The sequence below is a fragment of the Phyllostomus discolor genome, chromosome 3, assembly GCF_004126475.2.
Source record: "Phyllostomus discolor isolate MPI-MPIP mPhyDis1 chromosome 3, mPhyDis1.pri.v3, whole genome shotgun sequence".
NCBI classification, from domain to species: domain Eukaryota; kingdom Metazoa; phylum Chordata; class Mammalia; order Chiroptera; family Phyllostomidae; genus Phyllostomus; species Phyllostomus discolor.
In genome coordinates this window covers 28,324,446-28,341,810 of record NC_040905.2, presented here as the reverse complement: position 1 = coordinate 28,341,810, position 17,365 = coordinate 28,324,446, and the positions used below count along the sequence as shown (strand labels likewise).

The following is a 17,365-nucleotide window of genomic DNA, read 5'->3' as shown; positions in this document are numbered from 1 at the left end:
AAAGGGAAAGGAAAGGGAGTGAGATAGGTCTCATTGGAAATACAGAGTCAATTAGAAGTTATTTTGAGCTCAGCCGGACTCGAAACTATGTAGTGAAGGAGGAACATAATAATTACAAGACTGCTGGATTAGCAGAGAAACTGACCAGAGGAGGATAATGATAAGGAGGGAGAAATGAAGAATCCTCAGATATGCGGGAAAGTCATCAGAGGATATTTGCGGAGCCGCTTTATCAGAAAGGACAGGAATCTCCTTTCCACATCGGACATCTGGTCACTTTCCTTGGAGCAAGAGTTCAATGTCCGGGCACTAGACTCTTACTCTAAAACATGATCTTTTTGAAAAGATTTTATTTACTTTTTTTTAGGAGAAGAAAGGAAGAAAGAGAGGGAGAGAAACATCAATTGGTTGCCTCTCATATACCCCCAACCATGGACCTGGCCCACAACCCAGGCATGTGCCCTGATGGGGAATCAAAGTGGTGACCTTTTGGTTCACAGGCCAGTGCTCAATCCACTGAGCCACACCAGCCAGGGCAATGACCTTTCTTCTATATTTACACCCAGAAATATTAAATTTAAGTGAATAAAGTGTCTAACCTTAACTCCCAACTCAAACTTCAGAGGAGTCTTCCTTCACTGACATACTGTCAAAGATCCTCCAGTTTTTAGTTTCAGAGCCGCAACAAGAGGTGAGGAGGGGCCAGCAGGTAGGACCGGACTGCACACATCAGCTCTCCAGACCATGCAGTCAACATTCCGGCTCTTCCCCAGGTTAGAATCCTACACATTTTGGCCCTGGCTGGTGTGGCTCAGTAGACTGAGTGCTGGTCTGCGAACCAGAGGGTCACTGGTCCAATTCCCAGTCAGGGCACATGATTGGGTTGTGAGCCAGGCCCCCAGTAGCGGGGGCATGAGAGGAACATGTTGAGGTTTCTCTCCCTTTCTTTCTCCCTCCCTTCCCTCCTCTCTAAAAATAAATAAAATCTTAAAAAAAAAGAACCCTATACATTTTAGAGTGTCCAAAAGCAGTATTTAATGTTAACGTTTGGATGCTTTCCAGAAAAGGAATGGTTAGAAAAAAGTAAAAGTAATCTAAAGTAATAGTCTAATACATTTTCCCCACTGAGGACAATGTCTTCAATAATTCTGTATATAATACTATGTGTTACTTTAATTATGATCAACTCCAGCTATCAGATTCAATACAAATCAACAATTATTCTGAAAGAGGTCTTAAAACCAGAGAAAATTGTACCTTGTTCTTACTCCTTGTATTTTGAAACTAAATATATGGCCTGGAAACATGGAAATTTCTCTAATCATATAACCAGTCAGTCTGTCTAGTAGAATGCCTAACCAGTTCTTGTTGAAACCTCATTGAAAATTAAAGACACAACAAAACCACATATACACATATACACATACAAATAATACCAACCTAAACATTGATTGACCAATTAAACTATCAAAAGTGATATCAAAAATAAAATGTCAGTCACTCCTTTACCATCTAATACACAGAAGGAAATATTAATGCAATCTCATAAATAACGCCTAGTCACTCACCAAGGGTGAGGAATAATTTAGGACAGGTAATAGAAAAACAGAGTCATTGTACAAATTTTACTCTTAATTTGTGTCTAAGTTAGGCAGCAAGTTTGGGAGGAGGCAAATTCAGAACAAGCTAGCTCCAAATTACATTTTTAAGTGCTCAAAAAAACTGCTACTCAAGGACTTAAACTGTCAGTCTCAATTTTTGCATGCAACTACCGAAATCTGCATACAAGCACTGAAGAACTTAAGACGTCGTCAAAAATGCTTGCTGGAAACACCACGGGGCTGGATCACAAACACTTTATTCCTAACGGGGAGATGCATGAGCGCTATGAAGGCTGGCAGGTCTCAGCCAGCTCCGGGAGGCCAGGCGGGGTGGGGTATCTGGAGCTCGGGGCTTCTGTGCCAAAGCAAACACTCCCACGGCAAGTCACCATGTGGAAACCAACTGGTGTGGGGAGAGCATGGTGCCAGAAGAGAGCTGAGGAACCCCCGAGGCAGGAGGCAGAGAAGGTTTGAACACACTGAGCAGATGGAGGTAGCAATAAACAAACAAGAGGGGAAAACTAAAGACACTCACGTCTACCCAGAGACAGCAGTCAAAGAGCAAGGCAATTACAGGCAATTCATAAGCATCTCTACCCACAACCTCATTTCATCTTGTACTTTAGCTGCAAAACATGCCAAAGCAGAGTAGACAAAGCTAGAGGTGATTCTATGACTCTCCTAGTGAGGCAGAAAATGAGCACACTCCCCTCGAACTACGCCGGCTCTGGGCATTTAAAAATCCGCATTCTGCCTCTGGGTCTGGCTGTTTAAAGGTACCCACCCCACCCGCTGAGACCAATGGTCTGCTAAGACAGCGTACAAGGACACAGAAGCAGCCACGGTGGACTTGCCCTCCCACAGGAGAGCAGCATCATTTTGGTGAGGAAAGCAACTCTCCGCAGCCCTAATGAAGCCCGGAGATTGTTTTCAAATATGTCCCCCTGAACTCTGCAACAACAAAAGTGGCAGATAAAAGTGGCAGAAGAGAAGTGTACTCTAACAGATGACAGGGAATTAGGGTGAACCAAATTCTGAGCAGCTAGGCTGGCTGATGAGTTTAATGCATTGATCAAATTCAGTAATGTGGTCTCATCTGGAGACAACCTGCATTTGCTTGTTTTCCTGACAGAGATCCAGCTCTGACACACTTCCTCAGCATCAAAGAAACGCTGTCATCTGGGCATCCGGTGGCCTCAGCACCAGGCTCTGCGACAATCATGGGAACACAGACTACAGTTCCCAGAAATGGCAGCAGACTTTGGCTAGGCTATTGGTGGTTTAATGCACTCTACCTTTTGAGGTTATGCCCCAGATTAATTTTTTAACAACTTTATTGAGGTATAAGTTACATCCCATAAAATTTGCTCATTGTAAGTGCACAAGTCAACAACTTTTTAAGTGTAGAGTTGCGTAATCGCCTCCAGAACCCAGTGTTAGAACATTCCCATCATGTGCAAAAGGCTGGCCCACCCATTTGCAGTGCCCAGTTCCCACCCCGAGCCCCAGGCTACCGAGAATCTACTGTCTGTCTTTACGGGTTTACTTTTCTAGACATTCCGTATAAATGAAACCCCAGGAGACACGGTCTTTTGTGACTGGCTTCTTTCACATGATGTCTTCAAGTTCACACATATCGCAGCATAGATCAAGAGCTCATTTTATTGCTGAATAGTAGTTCATTGTATGGCTATACCACATTGTGTTTATCCACTCATCTGTTTCAGCTTATTAAACCTATAAATCCCACTAAGTGACAAGGCTTACTGGCCTAATCTCAGGAATAAATTAAGAGAGCCTGCCGTATTTTAAAAATACTCTAGTATTTCTAAAATCTCTGTAACGTGTGAAAATATGTAATAAGGAAACAATATGTTCCCTGGAATTTTTGTGCATGGGGGCCAAGGGTTGGAGGGGTGCTGTTCTAGCTAAGACAATGCCCCTGAATTTCAATTCTTCTATGACTGAACATACATAAAATGTTCTAACACACATAAAGTGTTTTTATGCTAATTTCTAAGTCAAGCAAGGTCATCAATTCATTTAACAAGCATTTACTTACTGTGCAAATAGCCCTGAATGAGGATATATAAAGTATGTATAGTTCTTGGCTTACAAAGACATTTGTATTTCGAGAGTAGGCTAATATCAGTTTGGGGGCTTTGGAAACATTTTGCTCCATATAAAAAATATAATCAGTGTTTAGCTTCCATGGCCACAGTCCTTTATCTAGGATGCTGCAGTGCAGGCTGTGCTGCTTATGTACTGTACAGCGGCATTTATCGATCCGTTCGCTCATCACACATGGACTGAGGGCAGCATGTGCGCCAGGCACCGTCGAGCACCAGAGACACGGATGACAATCTCGTCTGTCTCCTAAGCTCAATTCTCTATTGGTGAAAACCCTCAAGAAATAAATAGTGCAAAATGCTATGAAGAAAAAAAAGAGGCTGAAGGAAGAGAGGAGGGGGCAATGCTATTTCAGACAGTGTGATTTGGGGGCACCCTCAGAGCAGTGAGATCTGGAAGCAGTGAGCTATCACGGACAAGAAAGAGCCTCCCCAGCAGAAGGAAAGGAACACACGAAGGCTGGGAAGGAGACCAGAGGGGCTGGAGTCAGGAGGGAGGAACAGCGGCCAGGCCAAGTCAGGTCAGGGAACCCTGGTCCCACAGGACCCTCCTGTCCCAGTCTCAGGTGCACAGCGCCATCCCCTCCTCATTGAACCAATCTAGTCCCCATTGCAGGCCTCTGGCCTAAGGATCATCCTAAATACACACTCACAGTAGTCCTCCTAGTTCAGTTCTATCATGGCATCCAAATTCAGAGACCTCTGTCCCGCTGTTCCTCCACCTGTTCTCCACATGGTGATTTAGTTGCAGTAATATGTTCTGTGTCATCATTCCCAAGGCCCACCCTTGGTAACCAAACAGCCTAGCCAGTCTTATAGAAAAGTCCTGCCAGGCTTTGCATCTCCACGCCCCCTTTACCTTTTCAGGCCGTGTTTCTGTAAGGCCCCACAGACCCGATGCGCTCGTGGATTCTGAGCTGCCACTGACACCCGGCCATCTCCAAGTCCACCCACATGTTCCACCCACAAACTCTGGGCAGGGCCCTCACAGGACCTCTGACTGACACCCCTGAGTCACACAGGGACAGTTACGCCACTGTCAACTGCTGCTGCCCACACCACCCCTCTCCAGCTGCCCAACTCTAGCCAGGAACTTGTCCACCCCTGCTGACCCGTCTGCAGTGCGGTGGGTGGACCTGTCCCCTGGGGACCACTCCGTGGCCTGTGAGTGCTTCATTCAAGAAGGAGGCCTCTCCAGGCTCTATTAACTGTGGGCTTCTGGTATTTATTCTACCCAGCCTTCTAGCACTAATTTTCTTAAAGACAAATCCACAGCTAGAAAACAGAGGCATTTACAAGACAGATGTCGCAGAAGCAAATCCTTCTTTAGTTCATACTTGGACGTCAAGTGGCATGAGCAACGGCTTCATTACAGTTTCTGCTGGACGAAGGAAGTTTAACGTCCACAGCGATTCTTTTTGTTTTATGCCGCCAGTCACAAACAATGTTCTCAGCTTTACAATCAGTACAGTTTTATGGCAGATCTAAATCTCAGTCCTGTAAAAGAAATCGCAGAAGCCAGTTGTGATTCTGAAATCTGTTTGGTTGCAGGATGTCCGCCCACACGTGTCCCTGGCCTCCAACGTGTCCACTCTCCACAGCAGGCTGGAGAGAGGTCTGGGAAGCCCCCTCCAAAATGTGTCTCCTCTCCAGGGGGTATTTTTGTTTGTTTGTTTGTTTTACAAGAAGGGTAGCTCTTCGTGTGGGATTTTATCTGGACTCAGTTTCTGAGAAATGCATCTCTTCTGGGAAGTTGGAGCCAAGCACTAGCCATCTTGGATGTTCCAGACAGCTCACAGGAAACTGCTCAGCAGAAATGTTCTTCTGACTTCTCCTGGGCACTGCTTTTCTCTGCACAGGCGCCTCATGTACCATTGCCAACTGTTACGTGGATTTGAAGTGATTGAAAAGAGGCTCTATTTCCTGTGAACAATTTGTCCTTGCTCAATCCTGATTGCCACTTGCCTAGAACTTACTTAATTTCACATCCCAGCAAATACAGTATTTCCACAGCACAGTGATAGCATCACTCTCCTGGTTACTGATCATACATATCTGTAATTGAATTACCTGTAACAGTAATGTGATCTACTCTCAAATGTACATAAAAATGCAGCATAAAATAAAATTGTTCCAGTGTATACCTCCTCATCATTCTGCATGAATTCTAGGCTAGCCAATTCCACAGAGATACAATGACAGATAATGAATGAAAGATGAGAAGATAAAAGATTAATGGGTTCATGGCCTTCCAGAAATAAAAGAAATTCACTGGCTTAAAAAAAAAGTATTCATTTGAAAGATAGTGTTTTTGGATATTATTCAGTAAACCAGTTTTAGTATATGAGGTGAAAAAGAATGAAGAATGAAATTATTTTTTTCCAAATGCAACAGTACTTTGCCGGTATATTTTAAAACTTAGAAAAGGGAAGTAAAGTGTGCTCATCTTTGCTCTCATCAAATAACCATTAGTCTTGGACAAAAGGAAAGGATTTTAAAAAAAGACAACAGTAACTCTGTTGAGAAAATGTTCTGTTCTCTTGAGCCCACCGTTGGGTTAATCCTGCTTTAAATGTCATGCCCCGGGTGAAATATAACTTCTCTTTGAAGTTGCCTGGCTTCAAAATGTTCTGTGACATTCAGAGCCAGGTTGCCTTAGCTCCAGAGCCTTCAGATGACCAAGAGTAATGCTGTCAGTACCAGTGCAGTATAACAGATCACGTATATAACACTACCTTCTCCTGGATCACGTTTTCATTTGCTCTGTTCTGTTTGGCTTAAATTCTGAACCAAAACAAGTTTGGGGCAGGCTCACTGAAAGTGAAAAGTTTATCTATGTATATTCTAACGTGCTGTAACATTTTTCTCCTTTTCTTGCTGTTAGAAATTGATTTTATATATCAGATGACCAGGACCTGACAAATATGTCAAAGAAATAAGTGACATATTTATCAAGCATTCCAAAAGCTTCTTCTTCAACCTACTTGCCAATGAGCTGTTCCTCACCTGTTGAATTTATCTTTAGGATGCAACCAACTTGTGCAGGAATAAGAGACGGCAGATTTCTCCCTATTTGTGGCAGATCATTTATGCAAGGCAGCAGGCAGAGTGATAAAGACCAGTGATTTTCAACAAAACTTCTTCATCTCAATATTTAATATTGTTAAAAGGTTGCTGGGAACATATGTGAAAATGTCTGTATTATCAACAAGAGTACATAAAGATAACATAAACAACTTAAAACATATATACATAGTCATCTTAGGAGTCAAGAAAAAGGTTCGTTTTCTCTGTCTAAATGTGCACAAAGATACAGGTACGCAGAAATGTACAAGGTCTCACGCACTTTGCACACAGGTATAGCTCAGTTTGTTAAACACTGTAATTTACATTTGAGAATTACTTAACCCTAAACATAAAAGTGTGTCCCTTGGTTTATAATTGTACCCTAAGCACTTGTCTAAGTAACTGAAGCAACAATGTCAGAAGCATTGTTAACACAAATTTGGTATAACTGTAGAATCAAGAATTACAAAGAAGTTACCACAGGATATGGGACCACTTTTCTCCTACACTGTGCACATGCTCCTACAGAATTAGATTCCTTAACTGGGACATATTACAAACTAACTGATTTGTTCTATCCTGCAAACCATGTGATTTGTAATCCAAACCTCTTCTTAAGAATTAGTTCCCAATCTTAGTTAACTCTAGAATTCATGGTTACTTGTTTATGTGATGGAATGCCATTACACCTTTGGCTGGACATTTACGTATATCAGAAGCAAAGCCTTAATTTCAATGATTTACAATTCCCCCCGAAATTGGCATCATTAAAAATAATCACCAAGTTAATGAAAAACTGTTCGATGGTTCAGTTCAGCAGCTCTCTCTAATATCAAGAACATCTGACACAGTCTCAAGGAGCTGGCATCTGTTATTTTGAGCAGTTAGCATGCAACAGAGAGAAAAGTTTTGTGATTTGAACATTTGTCCCCAATCAAGAGCCTAAAGTGACTGTGAAGCAAGATTTCTTACTGCAAAGCTCTGGATGGGACTTCAGAAGGACCAAGAACTCTCTAAAACTTAAGGCAAAATCCACGCGAATATGCATATATTCATTAGGGTCCCATAGGCACCACACTATATGTTCCTATGTTTCATTCTATCCAGAGATGGCAAACAAATAATGTTAAAGGAAAAGGGCAGTGAAGAACACAGGCTTATTATGAGCAAATTCTGAACATCTCAAAAAACGTCTTTTGGATAGAGACAAGCTTGACCACCCAGGAGACCAAAGCCTTTGCTCTCAGCAGGGATGTCGCAGCTGTTTGCCATTAAAACCATCAAATAAGTTAGTACAATTCGCAAAAGGCATAAAATGATCAGCATCATCCATCCTCACCCTGTTAAGAAAAGTGCATACAGGCTAACCACATGCAAAAGCAGGTACTAGGTCATTACCCCCCGCCCTTCCATCCACGGGTGTGGTGCAACTCCCAGGAGGAGCTGTTACTTTGTGGCAAAGTTTTTACGAGACAAACTCAAGCAAAATGAAATCTGTGTTTCAAGTGACCCAAACAGTTATTATGGACTGTTTTCCATTAAAAACAACCATGGATAAAAATCTTTGCCGGTAAAAAAAAAAATCCATGTTTCCTCTGGGGTAAACAAAATCAGCAACCAGAAAAGTTATTTAAGTGATCTACAACTTAAGCTATTATCTGCTTGAACTGACATTGTGAACTGGTCATTCAAAACAGTGCATGATAAACATTACCCTCCGTTCAATAATGAAACTGGAATTAGTTAGCAATTAATTTAGCAGTGCTAATTAGGCGTTAAAAATCTTACCTAGTAAAGTCTGTTTTTGTCTTTCTGTGCCTCCTTAGGAGAGGCTAACTATAATAACGTATCTGCTGTTCCCAAACTTGGCCATGATGACAGAGCTCTTCTGCAGACGCTAACGGTGATATACGATTGTTTTCCTTAAAAACAAGCTGCAACAATCATCTGTAACTACTGGCATTTTAACTAACGATCTCCTGAGAAGCAGAACTTTATGTCAGTATTAAACATAAATCACATTACCTTCACTCAATTTCGATTTTTTTTCTGAGTAGGCACAATCGTCACAGGGAGGAAGACAGATACACAGACAGGAAGAGTTTGCAAGTAGTATGTGTTTGTCTCTGGAAAGAATCTTTCTATTTAAAGGACTTGTGTTTGGCAACCACCTTTCCTGTCCCTTCTTCTAGCAACGTTGACAGCTCCCTCTGGCCCACAGATCAGCTGCCGCACCCTCCACCCCTATGAAATTATTGCAAGATTTGCCTGGTCCTGCCATTTGCTGACTGGGACCTCCACCCACTCACCCAGGACCTAATCGCTGCTCTCAGCATCCTCTCTCGCTCCTCCAGCGCTCGCTCTCAGCGCCCCCTTCCGGGGATCCCCGGGACGCCACAGGCGCAGGAAAGTTAAATCCCAACTCGGAGCAGCCGCATCCAGGTACAAAGCAAGGAAAGGGCAAGGAGGTGAACGCGCTTCCCGCCAAAGCCCGGGGAATCAGGATCTGACTCTGTTAGGACCTGCAAGAGGCGCCGAGGGAAGCGATACCACGAATATCACTCCTCTGCGGTGTTTTCCCGGGACATCTTGGGAGGACCAGTTCCCTCCAGCGCCCACATCAGACTCCGTCCCCGAAACCCTGAGGCAGAGGATGCAAAATCCGCGGAGGGCGCAAAAATGCCCGCAGAAAGGGACTCGCCCGCCTGCAGACCACCGGGCAGGCGGTTCCCCAGGTCTCTGCATCCTGGCAGCGGCATTCTGAGTGGTCCCCGGCCTCAATTTTCCCTGTTAACCAGAGGGCTTGGCGGAGTTGAGCCAAGTCCCACTTCCTCCCAGTTTCTCACACGCGCCGCAAAACCGCTGTAACTGGAACAGAAAAAAAAGCTGACCCAGCCGGGCTGCTAGGCAAGGCTATGGGACCACAGATAGCGGGACAGCGGGACCCCTGCCCTTCGCTCCCTTCGATGCATGCCTGGGCGCGCGCGGGACACAGGCACAGACCTCCACTGCGAACCTTCCCGGGGTGTTGGGTAGGGGTCCCATCTGGCCCCCCGAGTGGTCGCCCATGGGGTCGCTTCCGCTTCTTACCTCTGCACCCTCGAGCCTCAGCAAAGACAGGGACACAAACTTCCAGCTGGTGCACTAGCTCAACAGTGAGAACCTCCCCACTAAGGGTAGTCCTCCTAATCCTATACGCCCCACCACCCGCGGTTCCCCACTCAAGCCTGATGATAGACCTTGCCCAACATCCACATGACCCACCCTCCGATCACTGCCGCCCCCGGGTCCGGGCCAGCAGTGCGGTACAGCGGGGGTTGCGGCCACGGCCACGCAGGGATAGGGGGGTGTCGCTCACCAGGTGCGATGCGCGCTCCTCGTACCAGTCATCCAGCGCCTGGAACCCCGGAGAGATCTGAGCGTCCTCTTCAGTGACCGACGAGGGAAGTCGAGGCAGCAGCCACCACCGCCCCCGCCACTTTCCTAGAGCAGCACCCGACTTGCTACCCTCCGGGCTGGCGGCGCCACTTAAGCGGCAGGTTCACCGTTCCCTAGAGCGCAGCTGGCCTGGGGGTGAAGCAGGTTCTTTCACAGTGGGGGCGACAGGCAACGAGGCAAAGTTGGGTGCCCGAACGAGCTCCGCAGGGAAGCCCCCGGGATGGGCCACAAGGACCGGGATGTCCCCTTAGAGGGGAGGTGAAGTCTGGGGGCCGCCGCCCGGCAGGGGCCGCAGCCGGTCGGGGGTCGCGGAGCCCACCCGCTGCGGGAGAGCAGCACAAGGGAGAGGGCGCAGCTACAGCAGCCGCCGCCGGCGCCGCCTTCCCAGCGAGTAGAGCTGCGCTGGATGCAAGCAAGAAGCGCGGGGCTGGCTCGCCCCGCCCCTGCCCCGCCCCCACCCCGCCCCGGCTGCCGCGCCTCCTCTTCCCCCTCCCAGCTAGAGTGAAACCCGAGCACTCCACCCCGCGCCTGACCTCCCTGGCCCCACCCCCTACACCGCCCCTTCCCCAGGCCGGACCCCTCTGAGCTTAGGGCACCTCTGCACCCCCAAAACCCCACTACTGCCTCCCTGGTGGGAGTGCGCCAGAGCCTGGACTTTCGGGGGCTCCCTCCCCGTGGCCAGTCGCGCGGACCTTTAGTGGCTCCTCGCCCAAGTCCCGCCGCTCGGACGTGGCTACATTGAGGGGGAGGGGGGTGGCGAGCGCGGTATAAAGGGCCGGAGGCGGTGCGCGCGGAGATCTAGACGTGGCGCGTCCGCTCTGCCGGCCTCTACTCCAGGTATGTGCGTGTCCCCCGGAGAATTGCGGCCGCGTGGTGGGGGTGGGCAGAGATGGCCGGGTCCTCCCGGACTCCTGAGTTTGTGACTTTTTCTTTTTTGTAAGACATGCTCTTGCGGGGGCTGAGCTGGAAACTCCTTAGAGTCTCTGCGAGTTCTTGGAGGAGCGATTTGGGGGTGAGCCTCCAGCCTAGTTCGGGTCCATTTCTGCGAAGTTCAGAGACAGGAGCAAATCAGACGAACCGGGGAGGCAGGTCAGGGGGTTCACGAGTACTACGCTGAGCATTAAAAGAGGAGCTTCTAGATGGACAAGGTCAGCTCGTCTAATTCTGGGGCTAAATCTTACTTGTTGCACTTTTGCAGAATCTCGGTTCTGTCAAACAAGTGCTCAGGTGAAAAGATCCGTAATTGGAAATTGAAGCACTTTTCAAGACTCCTAGAATTTGATATTTTGTTGCAAAGCCTCTGCTTGGAACTCCAAAGAGCGGCACGTGACCCTTTCCCTCTGCCTAGGGGTGGGAACAGTATCTCTGGGCCCTTTTTTCTCTGTCTGGACTTCAGAGGGTGGCTTTGAAGTTCCCCTTGCAAAAGGAAACGCAAGAAAGCCCCACTGCTTTCCCCTCTCAGCTTAGTGACATAGTGTGTCCCTATGGCACACGTTTACATGTAGCTCGAGGCAGGGACAGGTTGTTGAGATACCGCATACTGGGAATGGGCCAGTGTCCCATAACTGCCGTTGAGCTCATCTGTGCAAGGAACCACTGGCTGGAAGGTGTCCCAGCCGATCACATCCAAGAGAAGAGCTATAGAAATACAAATTGACATTGACTTGTGTTTCCTTTGGAGAAATGCTTTTTTAATTAAAAAAAAAAAAAAAAAAAAGCGATTTTGAAGGAAGCCCAGCCCAAACTCTTGAAGTCTCTTTCACACCAGCGATGAGTAGCCTGGGAACTCCAGGCCTCACTCGGATTTCCTTTAAGACCTCCGGAGGAAACGTCAGTAGCTGGGCTCCTCTTGAAGAAGCATTGTAACCTGGGTTGTGGTGGGGGGCTGGGGCTGGTGCCGGACAGCTGCCTGGCTCCTGGGATCTTACGGAACAGCTTAACAGTTCTGTGCTTGGCATGAAGGGCACTAGCTCCATTCCTGGCATTCCAGCTCTCTTGCCTACGTGGCACCCAGGCCTAGGAATGCCCTGGGAGGAGGAGGTGGCCGAGGTCTGGCCTGGCTGGTCTGCCCTTGGGGGGGGGGGGGGAGGGAACGGGAGGGAGGACATTACCTTACTCTTGACCTTGCAGCCCTTGGGTGGGTGGGTACCTTTGGAGTCTCCAGTGACCAAGGCAAAGGGAGACAGAAATTAGGATAAAAATGTGGAGTTAGTCCTGTCTTTGCCTTGAACATTACAGTTAAGGGCATGTACACTTGAAAAAAAAAATCTTGGCGTATGTACAGAGAGCTACGCAGTGAAAAGAACTTAGTTTTCTACACTATAACCCAGGAGGGCTGATAAGATAACGTTTAACTCAATAAATTGTGTAACTTTATGTGTATGTGGGGGAGGGAGGTCAATTTCCCAGGCAGTTTACAGGCTACACTGAAGCATTATTAAAATATGTACGTTTAGTGATAATGAATGGCAAACAAATTAATAATGAGAACGGAGGAGAAACCTCCATTTAAATAATAATTTAGAGTGCATCCTTAAAGTGAAATGGCCCTAAGCTGAGGCTGTGATTTCACCTTGTGACCTAGGGAAAAGTTCCTGAACTTCACTGAGCTAGCTTAAACGAAGCTAACTGGCAGGCGTGTCCTTAGTAAGCACTGAGACAGAGAGGAAGTAATGCAAGTACGGGAAATACCCAGGGCCCAGTATAGAAGTCTGTACAATAAAAACATTTTAAAGAATCCACAAGTGTTCCCTTGTTCCAAATGAAAATTTCTGGGTTTGTTGGGATTTTTTTTTTAAGTTTTGCTCACTGAAGAACTTCCTACATTAAGCTTTTACATTGTAGAACTAGAGGTGATCATTTTAAAATGAAGCTGTTTAGTTCTCTTGTACAAATAAAAGTATAGCTTTCCCTAAACTGTTTCATGTCAGCCATGCACACGATGTAAAAGAATGAGCAAGCCACTCAAGCACTCGGTGAAAATGATGAATTTTGGGGCGCTGATTCATGTGACCTGAAAAACGCCATCCATTTCCTGATTCACCTCAAGTTCTGCAGCGATATAAGGGATGTCTTATGTCTCTGAAATAACTAATGGGTTTTATCTTGATTTCTCTCCCTTGTGCTTGAATTTCAGCTACGTTGATAAACCGCCATCTTAAGAGGGGAGCAGCAGGGAGGGGGCTGATGAGAAGGTCGCCTGGTGGAGATACAGACGCTGCTGTGGTCAGGAGTGACCTCCAAGGGGCACCTCTGTCTGTGACCTTGACAAGGCATGTGATTGTATTAGTATCACTAGAAACCTCAGTCCAGAAGTCGTGGCCTATGGACACTTACACGGTAACTAGATGTCCCTGCAGATGAGCCAAGAGGCACATGACACTCGTCATCCACAGGTGTTCCCATCTTACTCCTGTTTTCCTTCTTTTCCATCCGTGGCATTTTAGAGTTGAAAAAACTGCGGGATCCTCTGATCAGCTCCATTAGTTTTTTTTTTTTCTTGAAATGGCCAAACATTGATAAAAACAACATGCAGTTGTATGCCTCACTAAGATTGCCTAGTGCTATTGTTTGTTCATACACTATTTTAAGTACTTCAGAGACCCATGATATGGCTACAGATAAGGCTGTGGTGCTCCCCAGAGACTTGACAGCAGAACCACTAAGTGGGGAGAACTCAGGGAGCCCATACTCGAGGCCCTTGAGCTTCACCAGGGTAAAAATTCTTTTACCCCTAGCAATGCTCACCCACCCTTTAGTGAAGCAGCCTTCTCCCATGGCAGAGGTAAGCAGGCCAGTTGTACTCAAAAACACCAGCCAGAAACTAAAACAGAATAGAAAGAAAATCGTGGCACACCTGAGAGTGAGCATAAATGGGCATGGAGTGAAGGGGGCCCCGGCCCTTAAACTGAGGGACCAGCGCAACCACGAAGGCACCTGCGCGTCAGCCCTCTGCCAGGCTGCCCACTGGCCGCTGCATCACTCTCCCTCCTCTGAAGCTGAGGGCCACCCACACCCACCCGGGGCCTGCTTCCAGCTTCCCCTGCCTGTCAGGAGCCTGTTTGTCCCCGCTGGGTGTTCCATGGAGGCTGACACACAGCCACCTGGCCTCACCCAACCCAGGTGAGCTTCCTACCGTTGAGCTTACCAGAACTCACCCCCCAGCTGAAAACCACCTCTAGAAGTATTTTGCCTTGTCTTTACGGTTAAATTTCTAGATATGTTTTCCTAGCAACCCAATTTCCTTAAAATAAAATTGTGCTCAAACCACCTCAAGTTGTGTTTTTATGAGTATGGTATGGGGAGAAGAACAGTGCTGGGTTTAAAGGATTTTTGGAATACCTGAGGGAAATGCAGATGCTTTGTGGCACAGAGAGAAAGCATCCATATGGCTTCCTGAGTGTTATGTTCTGACATGGAGCCTTGTATATATTTTCAGTGTCCATAAGCAAAGAATGGCTTTTAAAACAGATATGCTTGATACTCATTAACCAATGTCCCCTATAATCCTCTGTCTTTGAAAATAGAGATCTGGGGAAAATAAGTATGTTTGGAAATAAATTTTCAAAAATAAGCTCCATCCTACATAGGTTTAGAAATACAGATCACTCTGCCTCTGATTATTCCATCATTTAGCAGGGAGGTGAACTCATGACGACCTTGAGGGAAATGAAAAGAATATCTACTAAGTGAAATTGACCAGTGGGCCAAGTGTCTGCTGAGGCAAATAAGTGGGAAGATGAGTTGTCAAGAGTCCTGTCACCCTTCTGTCGCCTCCCTTCCATTCCCATCACTGTCACCTTCATTCAGAATATGAACTTCGCTCACCCAGAACACCAGCACCTCCCCTGACGGCCCCGGTCTCCCTGCGCTTCCTGTGTTCAGCTCTGCGCCACCGCGCTCATGCCCCAACACCACCACCCAACTTGTTCTCAATAACACACAACTGATTTTGAATTGCAATCTGCCTGGCTTGTAAAAAAGAGAAGCAACTTCCATGGCACTTAGTTGTGACCAACAAGATGTAAGGCAGTGGGATCCCAAGAAAGGCTTCATGTAAGGGGGCAACAACTAACTGGGTGTGACTTTTCCTGCCCTTCCCTACTGAAACCAAGGGTCTTCATGGCTTTCATTAAATTTCGTCTTAAATCCCAGCTATAGAAATCAGATCTCTCTCTACTTATGTGCCCCCTCAGAGACCCAGCCTTTCCCCCCAGATCATCAGCAACCCCCGAGGCAGTAGAAGACCAAGGCCTGGACCTAATGGTCATGCAGTCCAGACCTCTGGCAGGCTAAAGATAGCTAGCACCTTGACCTAAGTTATGGTTCAGTTCCTAAGCCTAAAGGTGAAATGACCTTTGGACAGAGGAACTTCAGAAAAGACTTCAAAGCTGCCCTCCAGACCTGAAGAAATGACTTACTACCCTCACTCACCTCTGGTCAGTCTGCCCCCAGCATGACCCCAGGCCCTTAACCAACAGTGTCCTGTGATTTTGCCCTATTGTATAATCTGTAACCTAGTGCCATCTGGGTGTCAGATTTTTAGCATTAACTCTCCCTGTCCAGATTGGCCAATTCAATGTTAAACTATTTTTCTTTCTATAATGCAAAGTCCTGCTCAAGCATTTCTTTGAGCCAGTGTGCAAAGGCAGGCTGACCCAAGGAAAAACATGGGGATTCTGATAACACTTCTGAATTCCTGCCTGGAACTTGACTACAATAGTAGAAAATACAGTCAACATCCAGGGCTGTAAGGTAACCTTTAAGATATAAGCCATGAGCCAAGAATAGGAAAGCTGAAAAAACGACGCTGAATCCCTGGTTACCCTCTGGTCCCCCTATCTCAGCCATGGACTGCCACCTCCAGGCTTCGGAACAAGAGAAAGAAATAACATTCCCTTGTGTTTTGTCCATCACTGTTTCTGTTCTGGGTTCTGCAGGAGAACATGAAGGCTCTTCCAGTCTGGCATCCCTGCGTCCTCATCTCTCTACACTGCCACCCATGCAGCGCCCCCTCCAGCTCTGCTTTCCTCTTTCAGCCAAGGTTGCTGCACAGTGTGTGCCCTGGCACTGAGCTGTGCATTAAGAATAGAATAGAGCAACACAGAGCCAATTACTGCCCTTGCAGGAATTACAGTCTTTGGGGGAGCAGTGGGTATCAAGGACTGTTCCCACAAACGTATAATCATAAGCCCTGATAAATGCTAGGATAGACAAGTGTAGGGGTGTCTGGTTTAGTCTGGAAGGTCAGGACAGGCGTCACTGAGGTGGCAGTTGAGCTGGCATTTGAGGGATGAGTAGGGACTAACAAGGAAATGGGGAAGGTAGAGAGATTCCAGGGAAGAGTGGGAATATGTCAGAATATAACTCAAGCACACGTGTGAAAGTAATGTAATAGCAAAATAAGGAACCAACAGGTACCATCTTCTAAAACAGTAGAGAGGGGGAAAGATGAAATAAAGATAACTTGATCAATCCAGTAAAAGGCTGAAAAAAAAAGACAAATGGAAAGAAAAACATGCAGGAAGAGAAGAACTAGTAGAGTTTCAGTAAACATGTAAAATCCAATTATATCCAAGAGCACAATAACACAATGGGGGGAAATATACCAGGCAAATAAATACCAGTCAAAGTAAAGATAGTTTAAAATTGCCCATGTCAGAAATACAGGTTTTAAAGATAAAATCCTTTCCAGATAAATTCACTATCTAAAAAAGATCCAATTTATTAGGAAACGCAAATGTGAACAAATCTAACAAAATGGTTTCTAAATATAAAAAGTAAAAACCTACAAAATTATAAGGAAAATTGGCAAGTCCACAGTTAATGATGGAGCACATTTCTCTGACTGATTGATTCCACAGGAGGAAAAATGTGAATCTAGATATCCTGAGAAAAACAAGTATCAAGATTTACAAAAATTAAGCAAGTCTCAATGAATTCTTAATATTCAGTATCATACATTTAGATTACAAATCAATCATTTTTAAGTATATTTTGTTCATTGTGCTATTATTACCATTGTTCCATTTTTTCTCCCTCTGCCATTGTGCTATTACCATTGTTCCATTCCCCTCTGCCCTGCATGCCCCTCCCACCAGCATTCCCCCACCTTTAGTTCAAGGAACATAT

The 17,365-nt window shown here is 46.2% G+C and overlaps 1 protein-coding gene, 1 long non-coding RNA gene and 1 other non-coding gene across 4 annotated transcripts in view; 2 read left to right on the top strand and 1 right to left on the bottom strand.

Moving 5' to 3' along the window:
- Window positions 1–10,636, bottom strand: part of SEMA5A (semaphorin 5A) — a 439,222-nt gene extending 428,586 nt beyond the window's left edge. For both annotated transcript variants that reach the window (XM_028515073.2, XM_036020275.1), the window contains exon 1: window positions 10,155–10,636. The gene's annotated coding sequence lies outside the window, so the exon portion shown is untranslated. The remainder of the gene's footprint in view (window positions 1–10,154) is intronic.
- Window positions 10,637–10,771: 135 nt separating this feature from the next.
- On the top strand, window positions 10,772–14,505 carry LOC118499431. Its single transcript, XR_004901909.1, has 2 exons — window positions 10,772–11,071; window positions 13,371–14,505. It is a non-coding gene; the product is annotated as an uncharacterized LOC118499431 (long non-coding RNA).
- LOC114514672 lies at window positions 13,209–13,278 on the top strand. The gene has a single exon (XR_003686098.1). It is a non-coding gene; the product is annotated as a small nucleolar RNA SNORD123 (small nucleolar RNA).
- Window positions 14,506–17,365: the final 2,860 nt, after the last annotated feature.